A 25,171-nucleotide genomic window follows, 5' to 3' on the forward strand; every position below is an offset into this window, starting at 1 on the left:
TATCTATTTTCCAGAAGTGGGGATGACCATTTAAAATGGCCAGTTTATTGCTGTATCAGAAATTACCTCTCTAAGTGAAATTGGTCCTTGAAGCATTAACATTTAAAACGTGTCCCATTGCAAACTTTAAAAGGAGCTGGTTATTTCAAGTTAAACACCTGTAAAAATTTTAACTTCCTGACTGTTTCAAGGAATCCATTTGATCGTCAGAGGAAACTAGACTTTGAGACTGAGCAAACTGTATGACAGAGGATTTTGCCTGAGGAATTCAGTTCCACGCCTCCGCTGCGTGATTCCACATTCAGGTATAAGATGCTCTGTGGTATGTATTGTCCAAATAAAGTTTCAATTCAAACCTTGCTGGAATGAATTCCAAGGTTTGCTTTGTGTTTGTTGTGTAGTTCTGTTCCTCTGTAAAAAATAAATTCTGTTTATGAATAAATTCAAGTATGTGTCTTAGACTGAACAATGTGTTGTGGTGAGTGGCGTATTTTGCTTTTCACACAGATAGAAGAATAGTAGGAAGTACACAAATATATTGAGTCACACCACTATGAAAGGACCATTGTTAGTCCCTTGGGATTCTGTCTGATAGCATTAAATCCTAAGTTTATGGAAACTGCCTTTTAGCAGTGTAATTAATTCAAATTGATAAATACATTTTAATTCAAGATTATTGTTAAATTTGATCTAAACTGAATGTTCCAGATCCCTTCAAAACAATTGATATGTGTCTATATGTGTCCTATTCACCTCAAACTTGAAAGGTGCATATGTTAACTTCATTTATACTGGGGACCCATAACTTGACTCCAAAAGAGGTGGTGTTTTACAACTTTAATCATCTGCTTAAAGAAGTCACCAAGGTGAGGGAAGGTCACTAGACAATTGCTTATATACTATGTTAACCATTTTCTGAAAAAGTAAGCAGAGACATCTAATACAAGATCAAATCATCTGGAATATTGGTAATATATATTAAAAAAAAGCTTCAGATATGGAGAGAATTTGTGCTATGTTTCATTTGTAGTACAATTACGATAAGACCCAGTGTACTGTGCTATTTTGCCCTTTTTTAAATGATCTTGGTCAGGCCTTAATTAGAATGCAATTTCCAGTTTTGACCTTTACACATGATAGGTTATGGTTAGAAGACTTGGAAAAGGTGTACAGGTGGGGCCACTAGACTAATTGTCCATTTAAAGCATTTTGGTAATCAAATAGATCAGAGCTGATATTCTGTCATTTTAGAGGAGCATGGAGTAGTGTCTGAGTTGATCACATTTATAAGATAATAAAGAGATCAAAGTGATGTGTAACCATTTTTCAATTGGTGGAACAAAGCAGTAAAGATCATTTTTGATGGAATTATGAGACATAAAAGGGGTCCAGGAACTGAAAGGAAATATGGTGCCACTGTTTAAGAAGGGCGGTAAAGACAAGCCAGGGAACTATAGACCGGTGAGCCTGACCTCGGTGGTGGGCAGGTTGTTGGAGGGAATCCTGAGGGACAGGATGTATATGTATTTGGAAAGGCAAGGACTGATTCGGGATAGTCAGCATGGCTTAGTGTATGGGAAATCATGTCTCACAAACTTGATTGAGTTTTTCGAAGAAGTAACAAAGAAGACTGATGTGGACAGAGCAGTAGATGTGATCTACGTGGACTTCAGTAAGGCGTTCGACAAGGTTCCCCGTGGGAGACTGATTAGCAAGCTTAGATCTTATGGAATACAGGGAGAACTAGCCATTTAGATACAGAACTGGCTCAAAGGTAGAAGACAGAGGGTGGTGGTAGAGGGTTGATTTTCAAACTGGAGGCCTGTGACCAGTGGAGTGCCACAATAATCAGTGCTGGGCCCTTTCTTTTTGTCATTTACATAAATAATTTGATGCGAGCAAAAGAGGTAGAGTTAGTAAGTTTGCAGATGACACCAAAATTGGAGGTGTGGTGGACAGCGAAGAGGGTTACCTCAGATTATAACAGGATCTGGACCAGATGGGCCAAGAAGTGGCAGATGGAGTTTAATTCAGATAAATGCGAGGTGCTGCATTTTGGGAAAGCAAATCTTAGCAGGACTGATACACTTAATGGTAAGGTCCTATGGAGTGTTTCTGAACAAAGAGACCTTGGGGTGCAGGTTCATAGCTCCTTGAAAGTGGAGTCGCAGGTAGATAGGATAGTGAAGAAGACGTTTGATATGCTTTCCTTTGTGGTCAGAGTATTGAGTACAGGGGTTGGGAGGTCATGTTGCGGCTGTGTGGGACATTGGTTAGGCCACTGTTGGAATATTGCGTGCAATTTTGTTTTCCTTCCTATTAGAAAGATGTTGTGAAACTTGAAAGGGTTCAGAAAAGATTGACAAGGACGTTGCCAGGGTTGGAGGGTCTGAGCTACAGAGAGAGGCTGAACAGGCTAGCGCTGTTTTCCCTGGAGCGTCGGAGGTTGAGGGGTGACCTTATAGAGGTTTACAAAGTTATGAGGGGCATGGATAGGATAAATAGACAAAGTCTTTTCCCTGGGGTTGGGGAGTCCAGAACTAGAGGGCATAGGTCTAGGGTGAGAGGGGAAAGATATAAAAGAGACCTAAGGGGCAACTTTTTCATGCAGAGGGTAGTACATGTATGGAATGAGCTGCCAGAGGATGTGGTGGAGGCTGATGCAATTGCAATATTTAAGAGGCATTTGGATGAGTATATGAATAGGAAGTCATGATTTGGAGATGCCAGTATTGGACTGGGGTGCACAAAGTTAAAAATCACACAACACCAGGTTATAGTCCAACAGGTTTAATTGGAAGCACACTAGCTTTCGGAGGGCTCGATCTTAACACAGAATTTATAGCAAAAATTTGCAGTGTGATATAACTGAAATTATACATTGAAAAATTGATTGTCTGTTAAGCCTTTCACCTGTTAGAATACAGTGATAGTTTCACTTCTTTCATGTGTAAATCACAAAACCCTTTTTTTTTGAAAAGTTGCATTCTCGGGTTAGCTGTTAACAATGGTAATAGCTAGACAATATGTTGAAGGTGTTAGCCCCCTGTGTTCTCTGTCTATGCCATGATTTTTAGATTGATTGTAATCTAAAAAGTGAGATAACAGAGTTTTACATAAATTCATGCAGTTTTTGAGCTCAGAGTTCTACATGAATGTATGCAGTTTTTGAGCAAAGTGCAACGTAACTCTGTAAGTACAAATTCACCCCACAACATATATATGTGCATGTGGGTCTTTGTCTGTCTGTGTGTGTCTGTCTGTCTGGGGTGGGGGTTGAGTGTGAGAAAGTGTGTGTGTGTGTGGTGAGTGTCTTAAGTCTATAAGGGGGTGCATGTGTGAGTGTGGGAGTGTGTGTGTCTATAAGGGTGTGTGTGGGTGTCTGTATGTACGTGAGAGTGCGTGTGTGTAGGAATATCTGTGTGTGTGTATAGTGCAATGGTGTCACCTGAAATGTGACATGAACCCAAGGTCCCAGTTGAGGCCCTCCCTATGGGTACCGAAGTTAGCTATCAGCCTCAGCTCAGCCACTTTCCTCTGCTGCCTATCCCGAAGTCCACCTTGGAGGATAGTCACCCGAAGGTCCGAGGCTGAATGTCCTGGACCACTGAAGTGTTCCCCAACTGGGAGGGAACCCTCCTGTATAACCTGGTGTTGTGTGATTTTTAACTATGAATAGGAAGGGTTTGGAGGGATATGGGCCAGGTGCTGGCAGGTGGGACTAGATTGGGTTGGGATATCTGGTCGGCATGGACGGGTTGGACCGAAGGGCCTGTTTCCATGCTGTACATCTCTATGACTCTAAAAAAATACTTTACACACAGGGAACCAGGAAAGAAGAAATGAAGTATAAATCGCCAATCAAAATCAACTATTTCCATTGTAATCCAGATAGAGCAGAACAATAATCGGAACTCCATGTGTTGTCGCAGACTTACATATGTCATTGCATTGTTTAAATCACTTTATTTTTAAAAGCAAGTTATCTTAAGTGACCAATTGTTCAAAAATGATCCCCTATTTTGAACATGGTTTTAAAGTTTGAGATAAATAAAAGACATCTAAGAATCGATAAAGAGAGAGGTCTGATAATTAACCACTCCAGTTTACTCAAACCTCATTGGAAAGGACCCTTTAAAGAAAGGGATTTATCAACAGATTTTAAATTAAACGGATTTAAAAAATTTTTTTTGTGAAATTATTTTGCAGGAGGAGACCATGCAGTGGTAGCTTGACCCACTTAATGAAATTGCTACAGATTGTGTTGATTTGTTCCAATGGAATTAGTCAGGAAGACCATTAATTACAATTGTAAGTTGTTTAAGATGTAGGCTAGATGTCAGGAAGTAGTTCTTTCCTCATAGAGTAGGGTAGATCTGGAAAAGATTGTCGGCTCATACAGCAGTCACAATTCACTCAATTCCATCAAGCAAGAGCTGGATTTGTTTCTAGAGCGGGATAGGGATCTCCTAATAAAAAGGGTAGGTACTGAATAAAATTGTCAGCTCTTGAGTGATTTGCCAGATATTTCAATTGCCTAAAATTTTCCAGAATACTTTTCCTCAAAAATTGACTCACGTTTTTATCTTCTCCCAGGAGATTTCACATTGTTCCAGGTGGAGAAGAGGGGGTGAGTAATGTATAACAAATATATGGGTCAGGTTAGATGGACCAGAGAATCTTATTCTGCCCATCACTGTTTCTGTAATGGAATTTGTTACATTGGTATCTGTGTTTTAGTTCTGGTTAACCATCACATGATTGGCACTCTGCTTCCCAAATCACAGAACTTCCCTTACAATTGGATCCAGATCAGTTTGGTTCCAGTGCACATCCAGAAGCAGCTAAAAGAGTTGAAACTTTTCAATGGAGTCTGTAATCTTTTATTTATTTAACTACATGCCATGACACAATGATAACATCATGAGCATGTATCTTCAAAGTATGCTGGCATACTGCTCTTAAAGGAATACTGATAGAATGACTGTGAGACTTAGCACAGCAAATGGGTCCCTTGCCTCATATTGTGATGAGCTATTATTTCAGGATCTCTGGGATATCTATGACATGGAAAATGCTGAGTTTTAGATATTAAAAATGAATCCGTCATTTGTAGTTTAATTGGTCAAGATTAATTTTTACCATTCTTCAAAGTTATTCTGGGTCAGATTGTGTGTTACATAGAACATAGAAGGGCCTGTACAGCACAGTACAGGCCCATTGGCCCAAGGTGTTGTGCCAAGGATAATCCTAATCTAAAATAAAATAACCTAACCTACACTCCCCGCAATTCACTGCTGTCCATGTGCATGTCCAGCAGTTGCGTAAATGTCCCTAATGACTCTGCTTTCACCACTACAGCTGGCAACGCATTCCATGCATTCACAACTCTCTGCATAAAGAACCTACCTCTGATGTCTCCTCTATACCTTGCTCCTAACACCTTAAAGCTATGACCCCTCGTGGCAATCAGTCCTGCCCTGGGGAAAGATCTCTGGCTATCGACTTTATACATGCCTCTCATTGCCTTGTCCACCTCAATCATGTCACCTCTCTTCCTCCTTCTCTCCAGAGAGAAAAGTCCGAGCTCAGTCAATCTCTCCTCGTAAGACAAGCCCTCCAATCCAGGCAGCATCCTGGTAAACCTTCTTTGCACCCTCTCCAAAGCCTCAGTATCTTTCCTATAATAGGGCAACCAGAACTAGATGCAATATTCCAAGTGTGGTCTCAGCAGGGTTTTGTAGAGCTGTAGCAAAACCTCATGGCTCTTAAACTTGATCCCCCTGTTGATGAAAGCCAGAGCACCATATGCTTTCTTAACAACCCTATCCACTTTGGTGGCAACTTTGAGGGATCTGTGCACTTGAACACCAAGATCACGCTGTTCCTCCACAGTAACAAGAACCCTGTCTTTAATCCTATATTCAGCATTCGAGTTCGACCTTCTGAAATGCATCACTTCGCATTTATCCAGGTTGAACTCCATCTGCCATTTCTCAGCTCAGCTCAGCTCTGCATCCTGTCTATGTCGCGCTGCAGCCTGCAATAGCTCTTGGTACTATCAACGGCACCTTCAACCTTTGTGTCATCGGCAAACTTACTAAACCACCCCTCAACCTCCTAGTCCAAGTTATTTATAAAAACCACAAAGAGCAGAAGCCCAAGAACAGAGTCCTGCAAGACGCCAATTACCACTGATCTCTAGGCAGAATACTTCCCATCTACAACCACTCTCTGCCTTCTGTCAGCCAACCAATTCTGAATCCAGACAGCTAAATCTCCCTGTATCCCATACTTCCTGACTTCATGAATGAGCCTACCATGGGGAACCTTATCAAATGCTTTGCTGAAGTCCATATGTATCACGTCCACTGCTCGACCTTCGTCACCCTTTCTCGTCACCTCCTCAAAGAACTCAACACGTTTTGTGAGACATGACCTGCCTCTCATATAGCCATGCTGACTGCTCTTAATCTGGCTATGCTTTTACAAATAGTCATAAATCACATCCCTTAGATATCTTTCCAAAACCTTGCTGACCACAGACATAAGACTGACTGGTCTGTAATTGCCAACGATTTCCCTACTGCCCTTCTTGACAAGAGGAACACCATTCACCTCCCTTCAATCCTCCGGTACGACTCCCGTGGAGAGTGAGGAAGCAAAGAACTTCGTCAGGGCTTAGCAACCTTCTTTCTCACTTCCTGGAACAACCGAGGATAAATCTGGTCTGGCCCTGGGGTCTTATCAATCTTAACATTTGCCAAAACTTGCTGCATATAACTTCATCAATCTCGTTCTGTTCAAGCCTGTTTCCCCACTCCACAAAGTTCTCACTCACAACATGATTCCTTTCCTTTGTGAAAACTGAAACAAAAGACTCATTTATGGATTCCCATATCTGCTCAGACTCTATGCACAAGTTCGCTACGCTATCTCTGATCAGCCCTACCTTCTCCCTGATCATTCTCTTATTCCTTACTTATGAGTATAATGCCTTTGGGTTCTTCTTTATCCTTCCTGCCAAGCCTTTTTTGTGCCCCCTTCTGGCTCCCCTTAGTCTATTTTTGAGCTCCTTCCTAGAAAGCCTGTAATCCTCTAAAGCTGTGCTAGACCGTTGCTTCCTCTACCTTATGTAAGCTGCCTTTTTCCTTTTGACGAGAAGCTCCTCTGTTCTTGTCTTCCAAGGGTCCTTAATCTTACCCCTTCTTGCCTGTCTCAGAGGAACAAATTTATGCATCACATGCAACAACTACCCCTTCAATAGTCTCCATATGTCCGTTGTGCCCTTTCTGTGGAACAATTGCTCCTAATCTGTACTTCCCAACTCCTACCTGATAACATCATAATTTCCTTTTCCCCAATTAACTATTTTCCCATGGTAACTGTTCCTTTCCCTCTCCAAGGCTATGGTAAATGTGAGGCAGTTGTGATCACTGTCACCAACGTATTCTCCCATCGCAAGATCTGATACCTGTCCTGGCTAATTGCCGAGCACCAAAGCCAAATGGACTCTCCCCTCTTCGGCTTGTCTACATACTGAGTAAGGAAACCCTCCTGAACACACCTGACAAAAACGGCTCCATCCAAACCATCTGCACTAAGGAGGTTCCAGTCGATATTGGGAAGGTTGAAATCACCCATAACAACAACCCTGCTACATCTGCACTTTTCCAAAATCTGCCGGCCTATGAGTTCTTCGATCTCTCTACTGCTATTAGGGGGTCTGTAGAAAACCCCCAATGCGGTGGCTGCTCCCTTGCTGTTCCTGACTTCCACCCATACTGACTCAGTAGACAAACCCTCCTTGACAGCCTTCATTCCTGTAGTTGTGATGCACTCTCTGATAAGCAATGCTATGCCCCCCTTCTCTTTTTCTCCGCTCCCTGTTCTTTTTAAATGCTCTAAACCCTGGGACATCTAGCAACCATTCCTGCCGCTGTGAAACCCACGTCTCCGTTATGGCCACAACAAAATACATTAGTTTAGTTTTTTAAAACGTCAATAGGAATGTGTTCTTCTTGATTTCTGTGACAGGTGAATTCACCCATCACTATGTGTTCCTCATATGACCTATTTGTGCAAAATGTCATCCATTTCACTTTCTATTTAATTTAATCCTAAATGACAAATAATTGAGGGTCAGACATACAAAAGATAATCTTTCAATATTTTCGTTAGTCGCCTTCATCAAATAGCATGATTTGATAATTTCATAAGAGATGGGCGTTGTCAGCAAGACCAGCATTTATTGCCTGGTCTTAATTACCCTTGAGAAGATCGGTAGTGAGCAAGCTCCTTGAATACAACTGAATGGCTTGTTTTTGACCATTTTTAAGGGCAGCTAAGAGTGAATATAAAGGCCAGAACAGGTGAGAACAGTACATTTGCTTTCCTTAGCTCAGTAGTGAACCAAAGCTTTTTGTATGGCAATCCAGTAACTCATGGTCACCATTACTGCTACCTTTTACTGTGCTTTATTTGATGAATTGGAACTAAATTCCTCAGCTGACATGGTGGCATTTGAACTCAAGGTACAGATTATCAGCCCAGGCCGCTGAATGAATTCAGTTGCATTACCGTTATATCAGCATACCCCTATGAGATGGAATTTTATTTTTTCCTGTATGTTTTAGAGATACTTGTCATTATGCTTATGCCATAATAAATGTAACATTGGACTAGTTGCTCTGATTTCAACACACACTGATGGGTATGGTCTGCAAAACTAATAACTCAGAGGATCTAAATTTTAAAATTGTCTAACAGCAGTTACCTTCCATTTGACAATTCTTTTGAAGTAGGTTAGCTGACCTGCTGGTATACTTTATTTATCTTTTCCATCTCTCTTCTTTCTATTTCCCACTACTCCCTTGTTACCCGCTAATGAAGAGTTGGATAAACCTGACTAGAGATTGCTGTTTTCACTGATTGAGAGGATCCAATGTCACTAAAATAGACCACTATAGAGCTGGAGATGCCTACTCCTAATTGGTTTTGAAGTGAAAGGCTTGAGAGCTTGGGACCATCTGGCTAGAGGCAGGCATTCATTAATCAATGTTGCACACAAAGCTATTTGTTTGAAAAAATATGAATTATCTAACTATTATTTATATGAAACTGCATATTTTATTATGTTTTGTGCCTTTCTAACTTTGCAAGCTTGGAGGAAAAGGTTTAATTAAATTTAACCTTTTTAAGAAAATGAAATCCCATCATTTTCAAATTTCTGTAATTATCCTTCAAGGTGTTATGTTACACAGAATTCAATCTGAAACACAAAGTTGCACTTAAAACCTGCAATTTCTTGATAAAAATAAGCTGCATTACATTTAAGGTTGATCTTGACATGAGCCTTTATCCTTTATATCCTGTCTTAAAAACAGTAAATGTGTTGTTGTGCTTATACTTAGGTTTTTGGTACAATTGGGAAGGGGGAGAACAGGAGAGTAATTAGTGCAAGGAAATTCAATCGTGAAAGGAAAAGACAGCAGATTCTGTGGTCACGAGCAAGACTCCTGGATGGTACGTTGCCTCCCGGGTGCCAGGATCAGGGATGTCTTGGATCAGGCTTGCAGGATTCTTAAGGGGGTGGGTGAGCAGCGGGAAGTCGTGGTACACATCGGTACCAATGACTTAGGTAGGGAAAGGGATGAGGACCTGAAAAGAGAACATAGGGATTTTGGTTGGAAGCTAAAAGGCAGGATGAGCAGAGTAGTAGTCTCAGTATTGCTACCAGTGCCACGTGGTAGTGAGGCTAGTAATAGAGAGCAAGTGTAGATGAACATGTGGCTGCAGGGCTGGTGTAGGAGGAAGGGATTCAGATATATGGATCATTGGGATACCTTCTGGGGAAGGTGCAACCTGTACAAGAAGGATGGGTTGCACCTGAACTGGAGGGCACCAATATCTTGGGTGGGAGGTTTGCTAGATCTCTTCGGGAGGGTTTAAACGAGATTGACAGGGGTTGGGAACCGGAGCTATGAATCAGGTGATTGAGTAGCTAGTGAACAGCCAGATACAGCACATAGAAAGTCTGTGAGGAGGGATAGGGCAAAGTTGCAGTCAGTGTGATGAGTTGAAGTGTGTTTATTTTAGTGCAAGAAGTATCAGGAATCAGGGTAATGAGCTTAGAGTATGGATCAGTACTTGGAACAATGATATTGTGGCCATTACAGAGAGTTGGGTCTCACAGGGGAAGGAATGGTTGTTGGATGTTCCAGGGTTTAGATGTTTCAAAAAGAATAGGGAGGGGGGGGGTAAAAGAGGTGGAGGAGTGGCATTGCTAATCAGGGATAGTATCACAGCTGCAGAAAGGGAGCACGTCAAAGAGAGTTGTTTACAGAGTCAGTATGGAGTCAGAGACAGGAAAGCAGCAGTGACTTTATTGGAGTTTTCTCCAGACCACCCTCAGCACTTGCAACAGAGATACGGAGGAGCAAATTGGGCGGCAGGTTTTGGAAAGATGCAGAAGTAACAGGGTTGTTGACATGGGTGACTTTAACTTCCCTAATATTGATTGGAACCTCATGAGTTCAAATAGTTTGGATGGAGCAGTTTTTGTCAGGTATGCCCAGGAAAGGCTCCTTATTCAATATGTAGATAGGCCAACTAGAAGGGAGGCCATATTGGATTTGGTGTTTGGAAACGGACTACACCAGGTATCAGATCTCTCAGTGGGAGAACATTTCAGTGATAGTAATCACAATTCCCTGACCTTTACTATAACCATGGAGAGGGATAGGAGCAAATGGTATGGGAAAGTATTTAATTGGGGAAGGGGGAATTACAATGCTGTTAGGCAGGAAATTAAATTGCTAATAGATGTTCTCAGGGAAATGCATGACAGAAATGTGGAGATTGTTTTGGAAGCACCTGCTGATAGTGCTGAATAGGTTTGTCCCACTGAGGCAAGGAAGGGTGAGTAGGGTGAAGGAACCTTGGGTGACAAGGGATGTGGAACATCTAGTCAAGAGGAAGAAGGAAGACTACTTAAGGTTGAGGAGGAAAGGATCAGACAGGGCTTTAGAGGGTTACAAGGCAGCCAGGAAGGAGCTGAAGAATGGACTTAGGAGAGCTAGAAGGGGGACATGAAAAAGCTTCAGCGGGTAGGATTAATGAAAACCCTAAGGCATTCTACACTTATGTAAGGAACAAGAAGATGGCCAGAGTGAGAGTAGGGCTGATCAGGGATAGTAGAGTCTGGAGTTGGAAGAGGTTGGGGACATCCTTAATGAATATTTTGCTTTAGTATTCACTACTGAGAGGGACCTTGACATTTCTGACGACAGTGTGAAACAGACTGATATGCTTGTACAGGTGGATGCTGAAAAATTTGAAAATCATAAGGATAAATAAATCCCCCGGGCCAGACATATGTACCCTAGGTTACGACCGGAAGCGAGTCAAGAGATTGCTGCACCTTTGGCGATGATCTTTGCATCCTTACTGTCTGCTGGAGTAGTACCAGATGATTGGAAGGTGGCAAATGTTATTCCCTTATTCAAAAAAGGGATAGGGATAACCCTGGGAATTACAGATCAGTCAGTCTCATGTCTATGGTCGGTGAAGTATTGGAGAGGATTCTGAGAGACAGGATTAATGATTACTTGGAAAACCATAGTTTAATTAGAGAAAGTAAGTGTGGCTTAGTGAGGGACAGGTCATGGCTCACAAACCTTATTGAACTCTTTGAGGATGTGACAAAATACATCGTTGAAGGTAGAGCTGTGGATGTGGTGTACATGGATTTTAGCAAGCGTTTGATAAGGTTCCCCATGGTAGGCTCATTCAGAAAGTAAGAAGGTATGGGATACAGGGAACTCTGGCTGTCTGGATCCAGAATTTGCTGCCCATAGAAGAGTGGTTAGTGGTTGATGGCAAGTATTCAGCCTGGAGCTCGGTGACCAGTGGTGTTCCACAGGGATTGGTTCTGGGACCTCTGCTCTTTGTGATTTTTATAAATGACTTGGATAAGGAGGTGGAAGGGTGGGTCAGTAAGTTTGCCAATGACACAAAGGTTGGTGGAGTTGTGGATAGTGTGGAGGGCTGTTGTAGGTTGCAACAGGACATTAACAGGATGCAGAACTGGGCTGATAAGTGGTAGATGGAGTTCAACCTGGAAAAGTGTGAAGTGATTCACTTTGGAAGGTGGAATTTGAATGCAGAATTACAGGATTAAAGGCAGGATTTTTAGCAGTGTGGAGGAACAGAGGGATTCTGCAGTTCATGTCCATAGATCCCTCAAAGTTGGCACCCAAGTTGACCAGGTTGACAAGGCGTATAGTGTGTTGGCTTTCATTAGCAGTGGGATTAAAGTTTAAGAGCTGTGAAGTTATGCTACAGCTCTCAGAGACCTGGTTAGACCACACTTGGGATATTGTGTTCAGTTCTGGTTGCATCATCATAGGAAGCTTTAGAGACAGTGCAGAGGAGATTTACCAGGATGCTGGCTGGACTGGCGGGCATGTCTTATGAAGAAAGGTTGAGAGCTAGGGCTTTTCTCATTGGAGCGAAGAAGGATGAGAGGTGACTTGATAGAGGTGTAGAAGATGTTGAGAGGCAGAGATAGAGTGGATAGGCAGAGACTTTTTCCCATGGTGGAAATGTCTATCATTGGGCAGCATGGTGGCACAGTGGTTAGCACTTCTGCCTCACAGCGCCAGAGACCGGAGTTCAATTCCCACCTCAGGTGACTGACTGTGTGGAGTTTGCACGTTCTCCCTGTGTCTTCGTGGGTTTCCTCCGGGTGCTCCGGTTTCCTCCCACAGTCCAAAGATGTGCCGGTCAGGTGAATTGGCCATGCTAAATTGCCCATAGTGTTAGGTAAGGGGTAAATTTAGGGGTATGGGTGGGTTGCGCTTCGGCAAGGCGGTGTGGACTTGTTGGGCCGAAGGGCCTGTTTCCACACTGTAATGTAATCTAATCTAATCTAATCTAATCACGAGGGGGCATAAGTTTAAGGCAATTGGAATAATATTTAGGGGAGATGTCAGAGGTCAGTTCTTTACACAGAGTACTTGGTGCGTGGAATGCATTGCCAGCAGTGGTAGCAGACACAAATATGTTAGGGACATTTAAGTGACACTCGGATAGGCACATGGAATTTAGTACAATGAAGGGTATGTAGGTTAGTCTGATCTGAGAGTAGGATAGACGGTCAACACAACATCAAGGGCCTGTACTATGCTGTCCTGTTCTATGTTATATGTAATCGTATATCTGAAAGCAATAGTTGTATGTCGAACAGCGTTCTTTGCCTGCAAACAGCAGTAGCCATACATATGCCTCCAAGGACGCTTAATTCATTTCATTTTAACTGACTTTTTTTACCCAAATTGAATTGATCCTTTTTGTTCCACGTGTTCAGACAAATTTCCACAGAACAAACTAGACTGTTGGACTTTTAGTCACAGCATTTAATTAAAGTATCTCACTTCGTACATGGGTCAAAACAAATTTATTCCCAAGAGTGGAGTATCTTTTGCTGCTTTGTGGTGTCTGCAAACATTCAGTCACTCATTAATGTGCACTCTGGCCTGTATCAATAACACCGTATTTCCTTCAAAATACTTATACTTATTGTGTGGTCAGAATAAATTCTTGTAGTTTTGTGAGTAAGATGAATTTTCCTTCCTGATATTTTTGAAATAAATAGTTGCCTGATCAAAATGTTAGCACATACTGTTCTTAAATATGAACAACTTTGAACTACATGTCGTCATTCTATTATGAAAGGAATAGGCGTTTCTTAATTGATTGTATTTTTTTTCTCACCATTCCCTGGGGGGTACACTACTTACAGCTGAAAGGGTAATTAGGAGATGTGCTCTGACTTTTCCCATTTCAGCTCCAGCTTCGAATATGCGAACGTTACCCATATTTACTGTTCTTTCTGTTTGTGGTTTTTGGAGCAGACGTAATATTCCTATCTTCTGCATCACTTTTCAATACAGCAATATATCTTTCTCACCAACTCAACAACGTTGAGGTTTGTAAGTGCAGAGGGCAGCAACCTTGTCAAGATGTTTCCAGTGGGGTGTGTGTGTGTGTGTGTGTAGTAGTGTAAATAATTGATTCCAGTGGCTGTTACAGCAACCTGGAGAGAGGCAAAACGCTCAACCCTACTGGAGTCAAGTTGACTATGTAGTCAATCACAACTTTCCCAATAAGGATTCATCTCAAGTTTGTTAGCAGTGAATTGTCTTTTAATACACTATGATATATAAGAACAAATTGTGAGGGGTGGGGGGGGGGGGGGGGGGGGGGCGTAGGGGGGATGGGAGTTGGGTTGCAGTTTGGTGGGAGTTTGGTGGGGTGGGAGTTGGGGTGAGGGGTTTAGGTGGGGGGTGTGGGGTGGGAGTTGGGAGGGAGGGGGTTGGTTGGGGGTGTGGGGTGGGAGTTGGGGGGAGGGGGTTGGTTAGGGGGGTGTGGGGTGGGAGTTGGGGGGGAGGGGGTTGGTTGGGGGGTGTGGGGTGGGAGTTGGGGGGGAGGGGGTTGGTTGGGGGGTGTGGGGTGGGAGTTGGGGGGGAGGGGGTTGGTTGGGGGGTGTGGGGTGGGAGTTGGGGGGGAGGGGGTTGGTTGGGGGGTGTGGGGTGGGAGTTGGGGGGGAGGGGGTTGGTTGGGGGGTGTGGGGTGGGAGTTGGGGGGGAGGGGGTTGGTTGGGGGGTGGGGGTTGGGGGGGAGGGGGCTGGGTGTGGGGGGGGAGTTGGAGGGGAGGGGGCTGGGTGTGGGGGGGGGAATTGGGGGGGAGTGGGCTGGGTGTGGGGGGGGAGTTGGGGGGGAGTGGGCTGGGTGTGGGGGGGGAGTTGGGGGGGAGGGGGCTGGGTGTGGGGGGGGAGTTGGGGGGGAGGGGGCTGGGTGTGGGGGGGGAGTTGGGGGGGAGGGGGCTGGGTGTGGGGGGGGAGTTGGGGGGGAGGGGGCTGGGTGTGGGGGGGGAGTTGGGGGGGAGTTGGGGGGGAGGGGGCTGGGTGTGGGGGGGGAGTTGGGGGGGAGTTGGGGGGGAGGGGGCTGGGTGTGGGGGGGGAGTTGGGGGGGAGTTGGGGGGGAGGGGGCTGGGTGTGGGGGGGGAGTTGGGGGGGGGGGGAGTTGGGGGGGAGGGGGCTGGGTGTGGGGGGGGAGTTGGGGGGGAGGGGGCTGGGTGTGGGGGGGGGAGTTGGGGGGGGGGGGCTGGGTGTGGGGGGGGAGTTGCGGGGGAGGGGGCTGGGTGTGGGGGGGGAGTTGGGGGGGAGGGGGCTGGGTGTGGGGGGGGAGTTGGGGGGGAGGGGGCTGGGTGTGGGGGGGGAGTTGGGGGGGAGGGGGCTGGGTGTGGGGGGGGAGTTGGGGGGGAGTTGGGGGGGAGGGGGCTGGGTGTGGGGGGGGAGTTGGGGGGGAGTTGGGGGGGAGGGGGCTGGGTGTGGGGGGGGAGTTGGGGGGGAGTTGGGGGGGAGGGGGCTGGGTGTGGGGGGGGAGTTGGGGGGGGGGAGTTGGGGGGGGAGGGGGCTGGGTGTGGGGGGGGAGTTGGGGGGGAGGGGGCTGGGTGTGGGGGGGGAGTTGGGGGGGAGTTGGGGGGGAGGGGGCTGGGTGTGGGGGGGGAGTTGGGGGGGAGGGGGCTGGGTGTGGGGGGGGAGTTGGGGGGGAGTTGGGGGGGAGGGGGCTGGGTGTGGGGGGGGAGTTGGGGGGGGGGGAGTTGGGGGGGAGGGGGCTGGGTGTGGGGGGGGAGTTGGGGGGGAGGGGGCTGGGTGTGGGGGGGGAGTTGGGGGGGGGGGAGTTGGGGGGGAGGGGGCTGGGTGTGGGGGGGGAGTTGGGGGGGAGGGGGCTGGGTGTGGGGGGGGAGTTGGGGGGGAGGGGGCTGGGTGTGGGGGGGGAGTTGGGGGGGAGGGGGCTGGGTGTGGGGGGGGAGTTGGGGGGGAGGGGGCTGGGTGTGGGGGGGGAGTTGGGCGGGAGGGGGCTGGGTGTGGGGGGGGAGTTGGGGGGGAGGGGGCTGGGTGTGGGGGGGGGAGTTGGGGGGGAGGGGGCTGGGTGTGGGGGGGGAGTTGGGGGGGAGGGGGCTGGGTGTGGGGGGGGAGTTGGGGGGGAGGGGGCTGGGTGTGGGGGGGGAGTTGGGGGGGAGGGGGCTGGGTGTGGGGGGGGAGTTGGGGGGGAGGGGGCTGGGTGTGGGGGGGGAGTTGGGGGGGAGGGGGCTGGGTGTGGGGGGGGAGTTGGGGGGGAGGGGGCTGGGTGTGGGGGGGGAGTTGGGGGGGAGGGGGCTGGGTGTGGGGGGGGAGTTGGGGGGGAGGGGGCTGGGTGTGGGGGGGGGAGTTGGGGGGGAGGGGGCTGGGTGTGGGGGGGGGAGTTGGGGGGGAGGGGGCTGGGTGTGGGGGGGGAGTTGGGGGGGAGGGGGCTGGGTGTGGGGGGGGAGTTGGGGGGGAGGGGGCTGGGTGTGGGGGGGGAGTTGGGGGGGAGGGGGCTGGGTGTGGGGGGGGAGTTGGGGGGGAGGGGGCTGGGTGTGGGGGGGGAGTTGGGGGGGAGGGGGCTGGGTGTGGGGGGGGAGTTGGGGGGGAGGGGGCTGGGTGTGGGGGGGGGAGTTGGGGGGGGAGTTGGGGGGGAGTTGGGGGGGAGGGGGCTGGGTGTGGGGGGGGAGTTGGGGGGGAGGGGGCTGGGTGTGGGGGGGGAGGTGGGGGGGAGGGGGCTGGGTGTGGGGGGGGGAGGTGGGGGGGAGGGGGCTGGGTGTGGGGGGGGAGTTGGGGGGGGAGGGGGCTGGGTGTGGGGGGGGAGTTGGGGGGGAGGGGGCTGGGTGTGGGGGGGGAGTTGGGGGGGGAGTTGGGGGGGAGGGGGCTGGGTGTGGGGGGGGAGGTGGGGGGGAGGGGGCTGGGTGTGGGGGGGGAGGTGGGGGGGAGGGGGCTGGGTGTGGGGGGGGAGGTGGGGGGGAGGGGGCTGGGTGTGGGGGGGGAGGTGGGGGGGAGGGGGCTGGGTGTGGGGGGGGAGGTGGGGGGGAGGGGGCTGGGTGTGGGGGGGGAGGTGGGGGGGAGGGGGCTGGGTGTGGGGGGGGAGGTGGGGGGGGAGGGGGCTGGGTGTGGGGGGGGAGGTGGGGGGGAGGGGGCTGGGTGTGGGGGGGGAGTTGGGGGGGAGGGGGCTGGGTGTGGGGGGGAGTTGGGGGGGAGGGGGCTGGGTGTGGGGGGGGAGTTGGGGGGGGAGTTGGGGGGGAGGGGGCTGGGTGTGGGGGGGGAGTTGGGGGGGAGGGGGCTGGGTGTGGGGGGGGAGTTGGGGGGGAGGGGGCTGGGTGTGGGGGGGGAGTTGGGGGGGAGGGGGCTGGGTGTGGGGGGGGAGTTGGGGGGGAGGGGGCTGGGTGTGGGGGGGGAGTTGGGGGGGAGGGGCTGGGTGTGGGGGGGGAGTTGGGGGGGAGGGGGCTGGGTGTGGGGGGGGAGTTGGGGGGGAGGGGGCTGGGTGTGGGGGGGGAGTTGGGGGGGAGGGGGCTGGGTGTGGGGGGGGAGTTGGGGGGGAGGGGGCTGGGTGTGGGGGGGGAGGTGGGGGGGAGGGGGCTGGGTGTGGGGGGGGAGGTGGGGGGGGAGTTGGGGGGGAGGGGGCTGGGTGTGGGGGGGGAGTTGGGGGGGAGGGGGCTGGGTGTGGGGGGGGAGTTGGGGGGGGAGTTGGGGGGGAGGGGGCTGGGTGTGGGGGGGGAGTTGGGGGGGAGGGGGCTGGGTGTGGGGGGGGAGTTGGGGGGGGGAGTTGGGGGGGAGGGGGCTGGGTGTGGGGGGGGAGTTGGGGGGGAGGGGGCTGGGTGTTGGGGGGGGAGTTGGGGGGGGAGTTGGGGGGAGGGGGCTGGGTGTGGGGGGGGGAGTTGGGGGGGAGGGGGCTGGGTGTGGGGGGGGAGTTGGGGGGGAGGGGGCTGGGTGTTGGGGGGGGAGTTGGGGGGGAGGGGGCTGGGTGTGGGGGGGGAGTTGGGGGGGAGGGGGCTGGGTGTGGGGGGGAGTTGGGGGGAGGGGGCTGGGTGTGGGGGGGGAGTTGGGGGGGAGGGGGCTGGGTGTGGGGGGGGAGTTGGGGGGGAGGGGGCTGGGTGTGGGGGGGGAGTTGGGCGGGAGGGGGCTGGGTGTGGGGGGGGAGGTGGGGGGGGAGTTGGGGGGGGAGTTGGGGGGGAGGGGGCTGGGTGTGGGGGGGAGTTGGGGGGAGGGGGCTGGGTGTGGGGGGGGGAGTTGGGGGGAGGGGGCTGGGTGTGGGGGGGGAGTTGGGGGGGAGGGGGCTGGGTGTGGGGGGGGAGTTGGGGGGGAGGGGGCTGGGTGTGGGGGGGGAGGGGGCTGGGTGTGGGGGGGGAGTTGGGGGGGAGGGGGCTGGGTGTGGGGGGGGAGGGGGCTGGGTGTGGGGGGGGAGTTGGGGGGGAGGGGGCTGGGTGTGGGGGGGGAGTTGGGGGGGAGGGGGCTGGGTGTGGGGGGGGAGTTGGGGGGGAGGGGGCTGGGTGTGGGGGGGGAGTTGGGGGGGAGGGGGCTGGGTGTGGGGGGGGAGTTGGGGGGGAGGGGGCTGGGTGTGGGGGGGGAGTTGGGGGGGAGGGGGCTGGGTGTGGGGGGGGAGTTGGGGGGAGGGGGCTGGGTGTGGGGGGGGAGTTGGGGGGGAGGGGGCTGGGTGTGGGGGGGGGAGTTGGGGGGGAGGGGGCTGGGTGTGGGGGGGGAGTTGGGGGGGAGGGGGCTGGGTGTGGGGGGGGAGTTGGGGGGGAGGGGGCTGGGTGTGGGGGGGGAGTTGGGGGGGAGGGGGCTGGGTGTGGGGGGGGAGTTGGGGGGGAGGGGGCTGGGTGTGGGGGGGAGTTGGGGGGAGGGGGCTGGGTGTGGGGGGGGAGTTGGGGGGGAGGGTGCTGGGTGTGGGGGGGGAGTTGGGGGGGAGGGGGGTGGGAGTTGGGGGGGAGGGGGGTGGGAGTTGGGGGGGAGGGGGCTGGGTGGGTGGGGGTGTGGGGGTTGGGGGGGAGGGGGCTGGGTGGGTGGGGGTGTGGGGTGGGAGTTGGGGGGAGGGGGCTGGGTGTGGGGTGGGAGTTGGGGGGGAGGGGGCTGGGTGTGGGGTGGGAGTTGGGGGGAGGGGGCTGGGTGTGGGGTGGGGTGGGAGTTGGGGTGGAGGGGGCGGCGTGGGTGGGGGAGTGGGGTGGGAGTTGGGTGGAGGGGGCTGTGTGGGTGGGGGAGTGGGGTGGGAGTTGGGTGGAGGGGGCTGTGTGGGTGGGGGAGTGGGGTGGGAGTTGGGTGGAGGGGGCTGGGTGGATGGGGGTGTGGGGTGGGAGTTGGGGTGGAGGGGGCTGGGTGGGTGGGGGAGTGGGGTGGGAGTTGGGGTGGAGGGGGCTGGGTGGGTGGGGGAGTGGGGTGGGAGTTGGGGTGGAGGGGGCGGCGTGCGTGGGGGAGTGGGGTGGGAGTTGGGGTGGAGGGGGCTGGGTGGGTGGGTGGGTGGGGGTGTGGGGTGGGAGTTGGGGTGGAGGGGGCTGGGTGGGTGGGGGTGTGGGGTGGGAGTTGGGGTGCAGGGGGCTGGGTGGGTGGGGGTGTGGGGTGGGAGTTGGGGTGGAGGGGGCTGGGTGGGTGGGAGTTGGGGTGGAGGGGGCTGGGTGGGTGGGGGTGTGGGGTGGGAGTTGGGGTGGAGGGGGCTGGGTGGGTGGGGGTGTGGGGTGGGAGTTGGGGAGGGGGCTGGGTGGGGGGGTGGGTTGGGAGTTGGGGGGGAGGGGGCTGGGTGGGGGGGTGGGTTGGGAGTTGGGGGGGAGGGGGCTGGGAGTTGGGGGGGAGGGGGCTGGGTGGGGGTGGGAGTTGGGGGGGAGGGTGCTGGGTGGGGGTGGGAGTTGGGGGGGAGGGTGCTGGGTGGGGGTGGGAGTTGGGGGGGAGGGTGCTGGGTGGGGGTGGGAGTTGGGGGGGAGGGTGCTGGGTGGGGGTGGGAGTTGGGGAGGGTGCTGGCTGGGGGTGGGAGTTGGGGGGAGGGTGCTGGGTGGGGGTGGGAGTTGGGGGGAGGGGGCTGAGTGGGGCTGAGTGGGGCTGGGAGTTGGGGGGGAGGGTGTTGGGTGGGAGTTGGGGGGGAGGGGGTTGGGTGGGAGCCGGGGGGGAGGGGGTTGGGTGGGAGCCGGGGGGGAGGGGGTTGGGTGGGAGTCGGGGGGGAGGGGGTTGGGTGGGGTTGTGGGGGAGGGAGTTGGGTGGGTTGTGGGGGAGGAGTTGGGGGGGTGGTTGGGAGGGAGAGGGAGCTGGGGTGGGGGGAATGGGGGAAGGGAGTTGGGTGGGGGTGTTGGCGGGGAAGGAGTTGGGGGGTGTAGGGTGTGCGGGGGAGGGAGGTGGGTTGGGTGGTTGGGGTGTGGGGGGTTGGTGGGGGAGGGAGTTAGATGGGGTGGTTGGGGCTTGGGCGGGGTGGAGTTGGGGTGGTTGGGGTGTGGGCGGGGAGGGGGTGTGGAGTGGGCAGGGAGGGTGTGGGGTGTTGGGGTGTGGGCGGAGAGGGAGTTGGGGTAGGGGGGTTGGCGGGGAGGGAGTGGGGTAGGGGGGTTGGCGGGGAGGGAGTGGGATGGCGGTGTTGGCGGGGAGGGAGTGGGGTGGCGGTGTTGGCGGGGAGGGAGTTGGGGTGGGGGGGTTGGTGGGCGAGGGAGTTGGGGTGGGGGGTTTGGTGGGCGAGGGAGTTGGGGTGGGGGGTTTGGTGGGCGAGGGAGTTGGGGTGGGGGGGTTGGTGGGCGAGGAAGTGGGGTGGGGGGGTTGGCGGGGGGAGTGGGTTGGGGGGGTTGGTGGGGAGGGTGTGGGGTGGGGGGTTGGCGGGGAGGGGGCTGGGTGGGGGTTGGGGAGGGGGCTGGGTGGGGCGTTGGGGTGTGGGGGGGAGGGAGTTGGGATGGGGAAGGTTGGCGGGGAGGGAGTTGGGTGGGTTGTGGGGGACGAATTGAGTGGGGGGGTTGGGAGGGAGTTGGGTTGGGGGGTTGGTGGGCGTGGGAGTTGGGGTGGGGGGTTGGTGGGCGAGGGAGTTGGGGTGGGGGGGGTTGGTGGGCGAGGGAGTTGGGGTGGGGGGGTTGGTGGGCGAGGGAGTTGGGGTGGGGGGGTTGGTGGGCGAGGGAGTTGGGGTGGGGGGGTTGGTGGGCGAGGGAGTTGGGGTGGGGGGGTTGGTGGGCGAGGGAGTTGGGGTGGGGGGGTTGGTGGGCGAGGGAGTTGGGGTGGGGGGGTTGGTGGGCGAGGGAGTTGGGGTGGGGGGGTTGGTGGGCGAGGGAGTTGGGGTGGGGGGGTTGGTGGGCGAGGGAGTTGGGGTGGGGGGGTTGGTGGGCGAGGGAGTGGGGTAGGGGGGTTGGCGGGGGGAGTGGGTTGGGGGGGTTGGTGGGGAGGGTGTGGGGTGGGGGGTTGGCGGGGAGGGGGCTGGGTGGGGGCTGGGTGGGGCGTTGGGGTGTGGGGGGGAGGGAGTTGGGATGGGGAAGGTTGGCGGGGAGGGAGTTGGGTGGGTTGTGGGGGAGGAGTTGAGTGGGGGGGTTGGGAGGGAGAGGGAGTTGGGTTGGGGGGTTGGTGGGCGTGGGAGTTGGGGTGGGGGGTTGGTGGGCGAGGGAGTTGGGGTGGGGGGGTTGGTGGGCGAGGGAGTTGGGGTGGGGGGGTTGGTGGGCGAGGGAGTTGGGGTGGGGGGGTTGATGGGCGAGGGAGTTGGGGTGGGGGGGTTGGTGGGCGAGGGAGTTGGGGTGGGGGGGTTGGCGGGCGAGGGAGTTGGGGTGGGGGGGTTGGCGGGCGAGGGAGTTGGGGTGGGGGGGGTTGGCGGGCGAGGGAGTGGGGTGGGGGGGTTGGCGGGCGAGGAAGTGGGGTGGGGGGGTTGGCGGGCGAGGGAGTGGGGTGGGGGGGTTGGCGGGCGAGGAAGTGGGGTGGGGGGGTTGGCGGGGGGAGTGGGTTGGGGGGGTTGGTGGGGAGGGTGTGGGGAGGGAGTTGAGGGGTTTAGGGTGTGCGGAGGGAGGGAGTTGGGTGGGGCGTTGGTGGGGGAGGGAGTTGGGTTGGGTGGTTGGGGTGTGGGGGGTTGGTAGGGGAGAGAGTTAGATGGGGTGGTTGGGGCTTGGGCAGGGTGGAGTTGGGATGGTTGGGGAGTGGGCAGGGAGGTGGTGGGGGTGTTGGGGTGTGGGCAGAGAGGGATTTGGGGTAGCGGGGTTGGCGAGGAGGGAGTTGGGGTGGCGTTGTTCGCGGGGAGGGAGTTGGGATGGGTGTGTTGGCGGGGAGGGAGGGGCTGGGTGGGGTTGGGGGTGGGGTGGGAGTTGGGGGGGAGGGGGCTGGGTGGGGGTGGGAGTTGGGGGGAGGGGGTTGGGTGGGAGTTGGGGGCAGGGGGTTGGGGGGAGGGGGCTGGGGGGGAGGGGGTTGGGTGGGAGTTGGGGGGAGGGGGCTGGGGGGGAGGGGGTTGGGTGGGAGTTGGGGGGAGGGGGCTGGGTGTGGGTGGGAGTTGGGTGGGAGGGGGTTTGGGGGAGGGGGTTGGGTGGGGGTTGGGGAGGGGGTTGGGTGGGGGTTGGGGAGGGGGCTGGGTGGGGCGTTGGGGTGTGGGGGGGAGGGAGTTGGGATGGGGAAGGTTAGCGGGGAGGGAGTTGGGTGGGTTGTGGGGGAGGAGTTGGGTGGGGGGGTTGGGAGGGAGAGGGAGTTGGGTTGGGGGGTTGGTGGGCGTGGGAGTTGGGGTGGGGGGTTGGTGGGCGAGGGAGTTGGGGTGGGGGGGTTGGTGGGCGAGGGAGTTGGGGTGGGGGGGTTGGTGGGCGAGGGAGTTGGGGTGGGGGAGTTGGGGTGGGGGGGTTGGTGGGCGAGGGAGTTGGGGTGGGGGGGGTTGGCGGCGAGGGAGTTGGGGTGAGGGGGTTTGGTGGGCAAGGGAGTGGGGTGGGGGGGTTGGCGGGGAGTGAGTGGGGTGGGTGGGTTGGCGGGGATTTGGGTGGGAGGTGTTGGGGGGAGGGAGTTCGCTTGGGGCCGGGCGGGGGGGTGGGGGGGAAGTTGGGTGGATGGGGGGGTGGGGGGGAGGTGTTGGCAGAGTCTACTTGCTTCTAGCAAAAAGGAGCTGACCAAACCTCCAGGGCCAAACCACTGGAGCACTGAGCAGTGCCCACCCACTCCAACTGCAGAACCAGGAACTATACTCAGACATAGTTGAAGGAAGAGGGACAACAAAACTAATTGAGCACTTGGAATTGGAAACCTTTGTACATGTATGTGTTTTAACCGTACATCTGGTTGTTAGTGACTGTGTGTCAGCCTGAAAGGCTTTACTGCACAATCTGACATCACATCATGGCCACAGACTGCATTCCATGAATGGAGGTCGGCTTTGAGCAATGCATCAAGGAACAATGAGCGTACACACTGTGCTGATATCTTAGGCCCCCTTCGTGCAACTTCACTACTGTTTTGCAGCCTCTTGTGTCTAAATGCATGGTCTCTCAGCAGTATCTATGGTGGGGAGGCGCAACACAGATGGGGCAATGCTTCAGCATGGCCAGGGAATAGGGACCTCTCAGATCTGTGTCACGTCCAGTGTGTGGCCTTGTGTGCAATGTTCTTTTCTTTTAAAAGTCCTTTTGGTGGGTACTGAGGAGGGATCTTATAGAAACATATAAAATTATGAAGGGAATAGATAAGATAGAAGTAGAGAGAATGTTTCCACTGGCAGGTGAAACTAGGCCAAGAGAGCATCGCCTCAAGATTAAGGGGAGCAGATTTAGGACTGAATTCCCTGCCCCAGTGAAGTGGTTAAGGCTTCCTCAGTAAATGTTTTTTAAGCTAACATAGATAATCTTTCCAGTAAAGGAATTAAGGGTTCTGGTGAGAAGGCAGGTCAGTGGAGCTGAGGCCACAAAAAAAAAATCAGCCATGATCTCATTCAATGGCGGAGTAGGCTTGAAGGGCCAGATGGCCTACTCTTGCTCCTAGTTCTTATTTTCTTATGTCCTGTGAACCGGTCCAACAAACTGACTGACCTTGACTCTCCCCACCAGTGACCTGAGCAATTAGTCCCAGACAAGAAGTGCCCAGACCCCTGACTGGGGGCTGTAAACCTTCTACCTACCCACATTAGCCTGAGCTCACCTGAACTGGCTGCTATGGAGCCACAGGATTGATTATGAGCCACTCGCCAGATTACAGAGGCACAGATTCCCTGACTGGAATCCCTCTGATCCAACACATGGTCGTAGCCAATCACCTGAACTGCTATCGGAGACTGCCCTTGCCTTCCTGTGCTGGGCCCTCTCACTGATCGATGAAGACAACCCCCCCCCCCTCCCCCTCAAACCCCCTCAAAACTTTGAGGTACAACTGCTTACTGCACATGCTGTGTGTTTGCTGTGTAAGCTGTTGCTGGCACACGGTGCAGGTGTGAGGTTCACTAGGCACACTACCATACACTCCCTTGAATGAAAACTTGAGTAACAAGGCAAGCTGTCTGGTCGTGCAATTTTCACAGCAAGGCAAGGTGTGGATGCTTCGAGCATACAGATAGATACTAAGAGAGAAAGTGAGCAGCCCTGGGATGCAGCCTGGACTAGTTTGAGAGTTGGATGCCTGACCTTGCACTCAGTGTCTCTGTTCAACCTTTCAGTATTAGCTGCCATTGCAGTGTGATGATGATGATGATTGTGAGGGGTTGGCAAGATGCTTTGCCAGGGTATGTGGACAATGGGTTGTGTGACTGGTGCGCATGAATCATGCCCTGTGCTGCAGTTTGGTCATAGGCAGTATGGAGGTAACTTGGAGCAAGCTGAATGCACCAGGTTTCATGTTAACATCGAGCTTGTTGGTGGGTTTGGTAAGATAGAAAGCTGAATATTAATGAGACAAAGGTGTGTAACAATCTAAAGTCCCCCTCTTAATTGGCAACTCACCACTGCCTAATGAGAAGCTAGCATAAAAGATGGAGTAGTTTCTCCCAAGGTGGACTTCATTGGGTTCTTGTCCAATTCTGCCACCCACTTCACCATTGCCCACATTGCTCAGACTCCTGTTAGGTTCCACCCAATGTGTATTCCAATCTTTGTCTTGCTAGTTTCTCCACATTCCAATTTGAGAGCTAAGGGTTGGAATTCATGTGTCTGACCATTATGTTGCTCCAATTATAATTTAATGTAAGCAATGTTAAAACTATAAAAATTGTGAAATAAAAGGAAAACTAAAATCCAGGTAAAATGGTGATTGTGAAGCAAATTCAATGATTGATTTGCATCTGATGCTATTGTATGGCAATTTATTTAAATTTTCAATAATTACACTTCCATTTAGATGATAAACCTCACAGCCACATGCCA

At 53.9% G+C, this 25,171-nt stretch overlaps 1 protein-coding gene across 1 annotated transcript in view; it reads left to right on the forward strand.

Moving 5' to 3' along the window:
* The first annotated feature begins 229 nt into the window (after nucleotides 1-229).
* Nucleotides 230-25,171, forward strand: part of LOC140493619 (uncharacterized) — a 47,266-nt gene continuing 22,324 nt past the window's right edge. The window contains exons 1-2 of the mRNA XM_072592256.1: nucleotides 230-322; nucleotides 4,597-4,630. The gene's annotated coding sequence lies outside the window, so the exon portion shown is untranslated. The remainder of the gene's footprint in view (nucleotides 323-4,596; nucleotides 4,631-25,171) is intronic.

The sequence above is a fragment of the Chiloscyllium punctatum genome, chromosome 22, assembly GCF_047496795.1.
Source record: "Chiloscyllium punctatum isolate Juve2018m chromosome 22, sChiPun1.3, whole genome shotgun sequence".
Classification (NCBI taxonomy): Eukaryota; Metazoa; Chordata; class Chondrichthyes; order Orectolobiformes; family Hemiscylliidae; genus Chiloscyllium; species Chiloscyllium punctatum.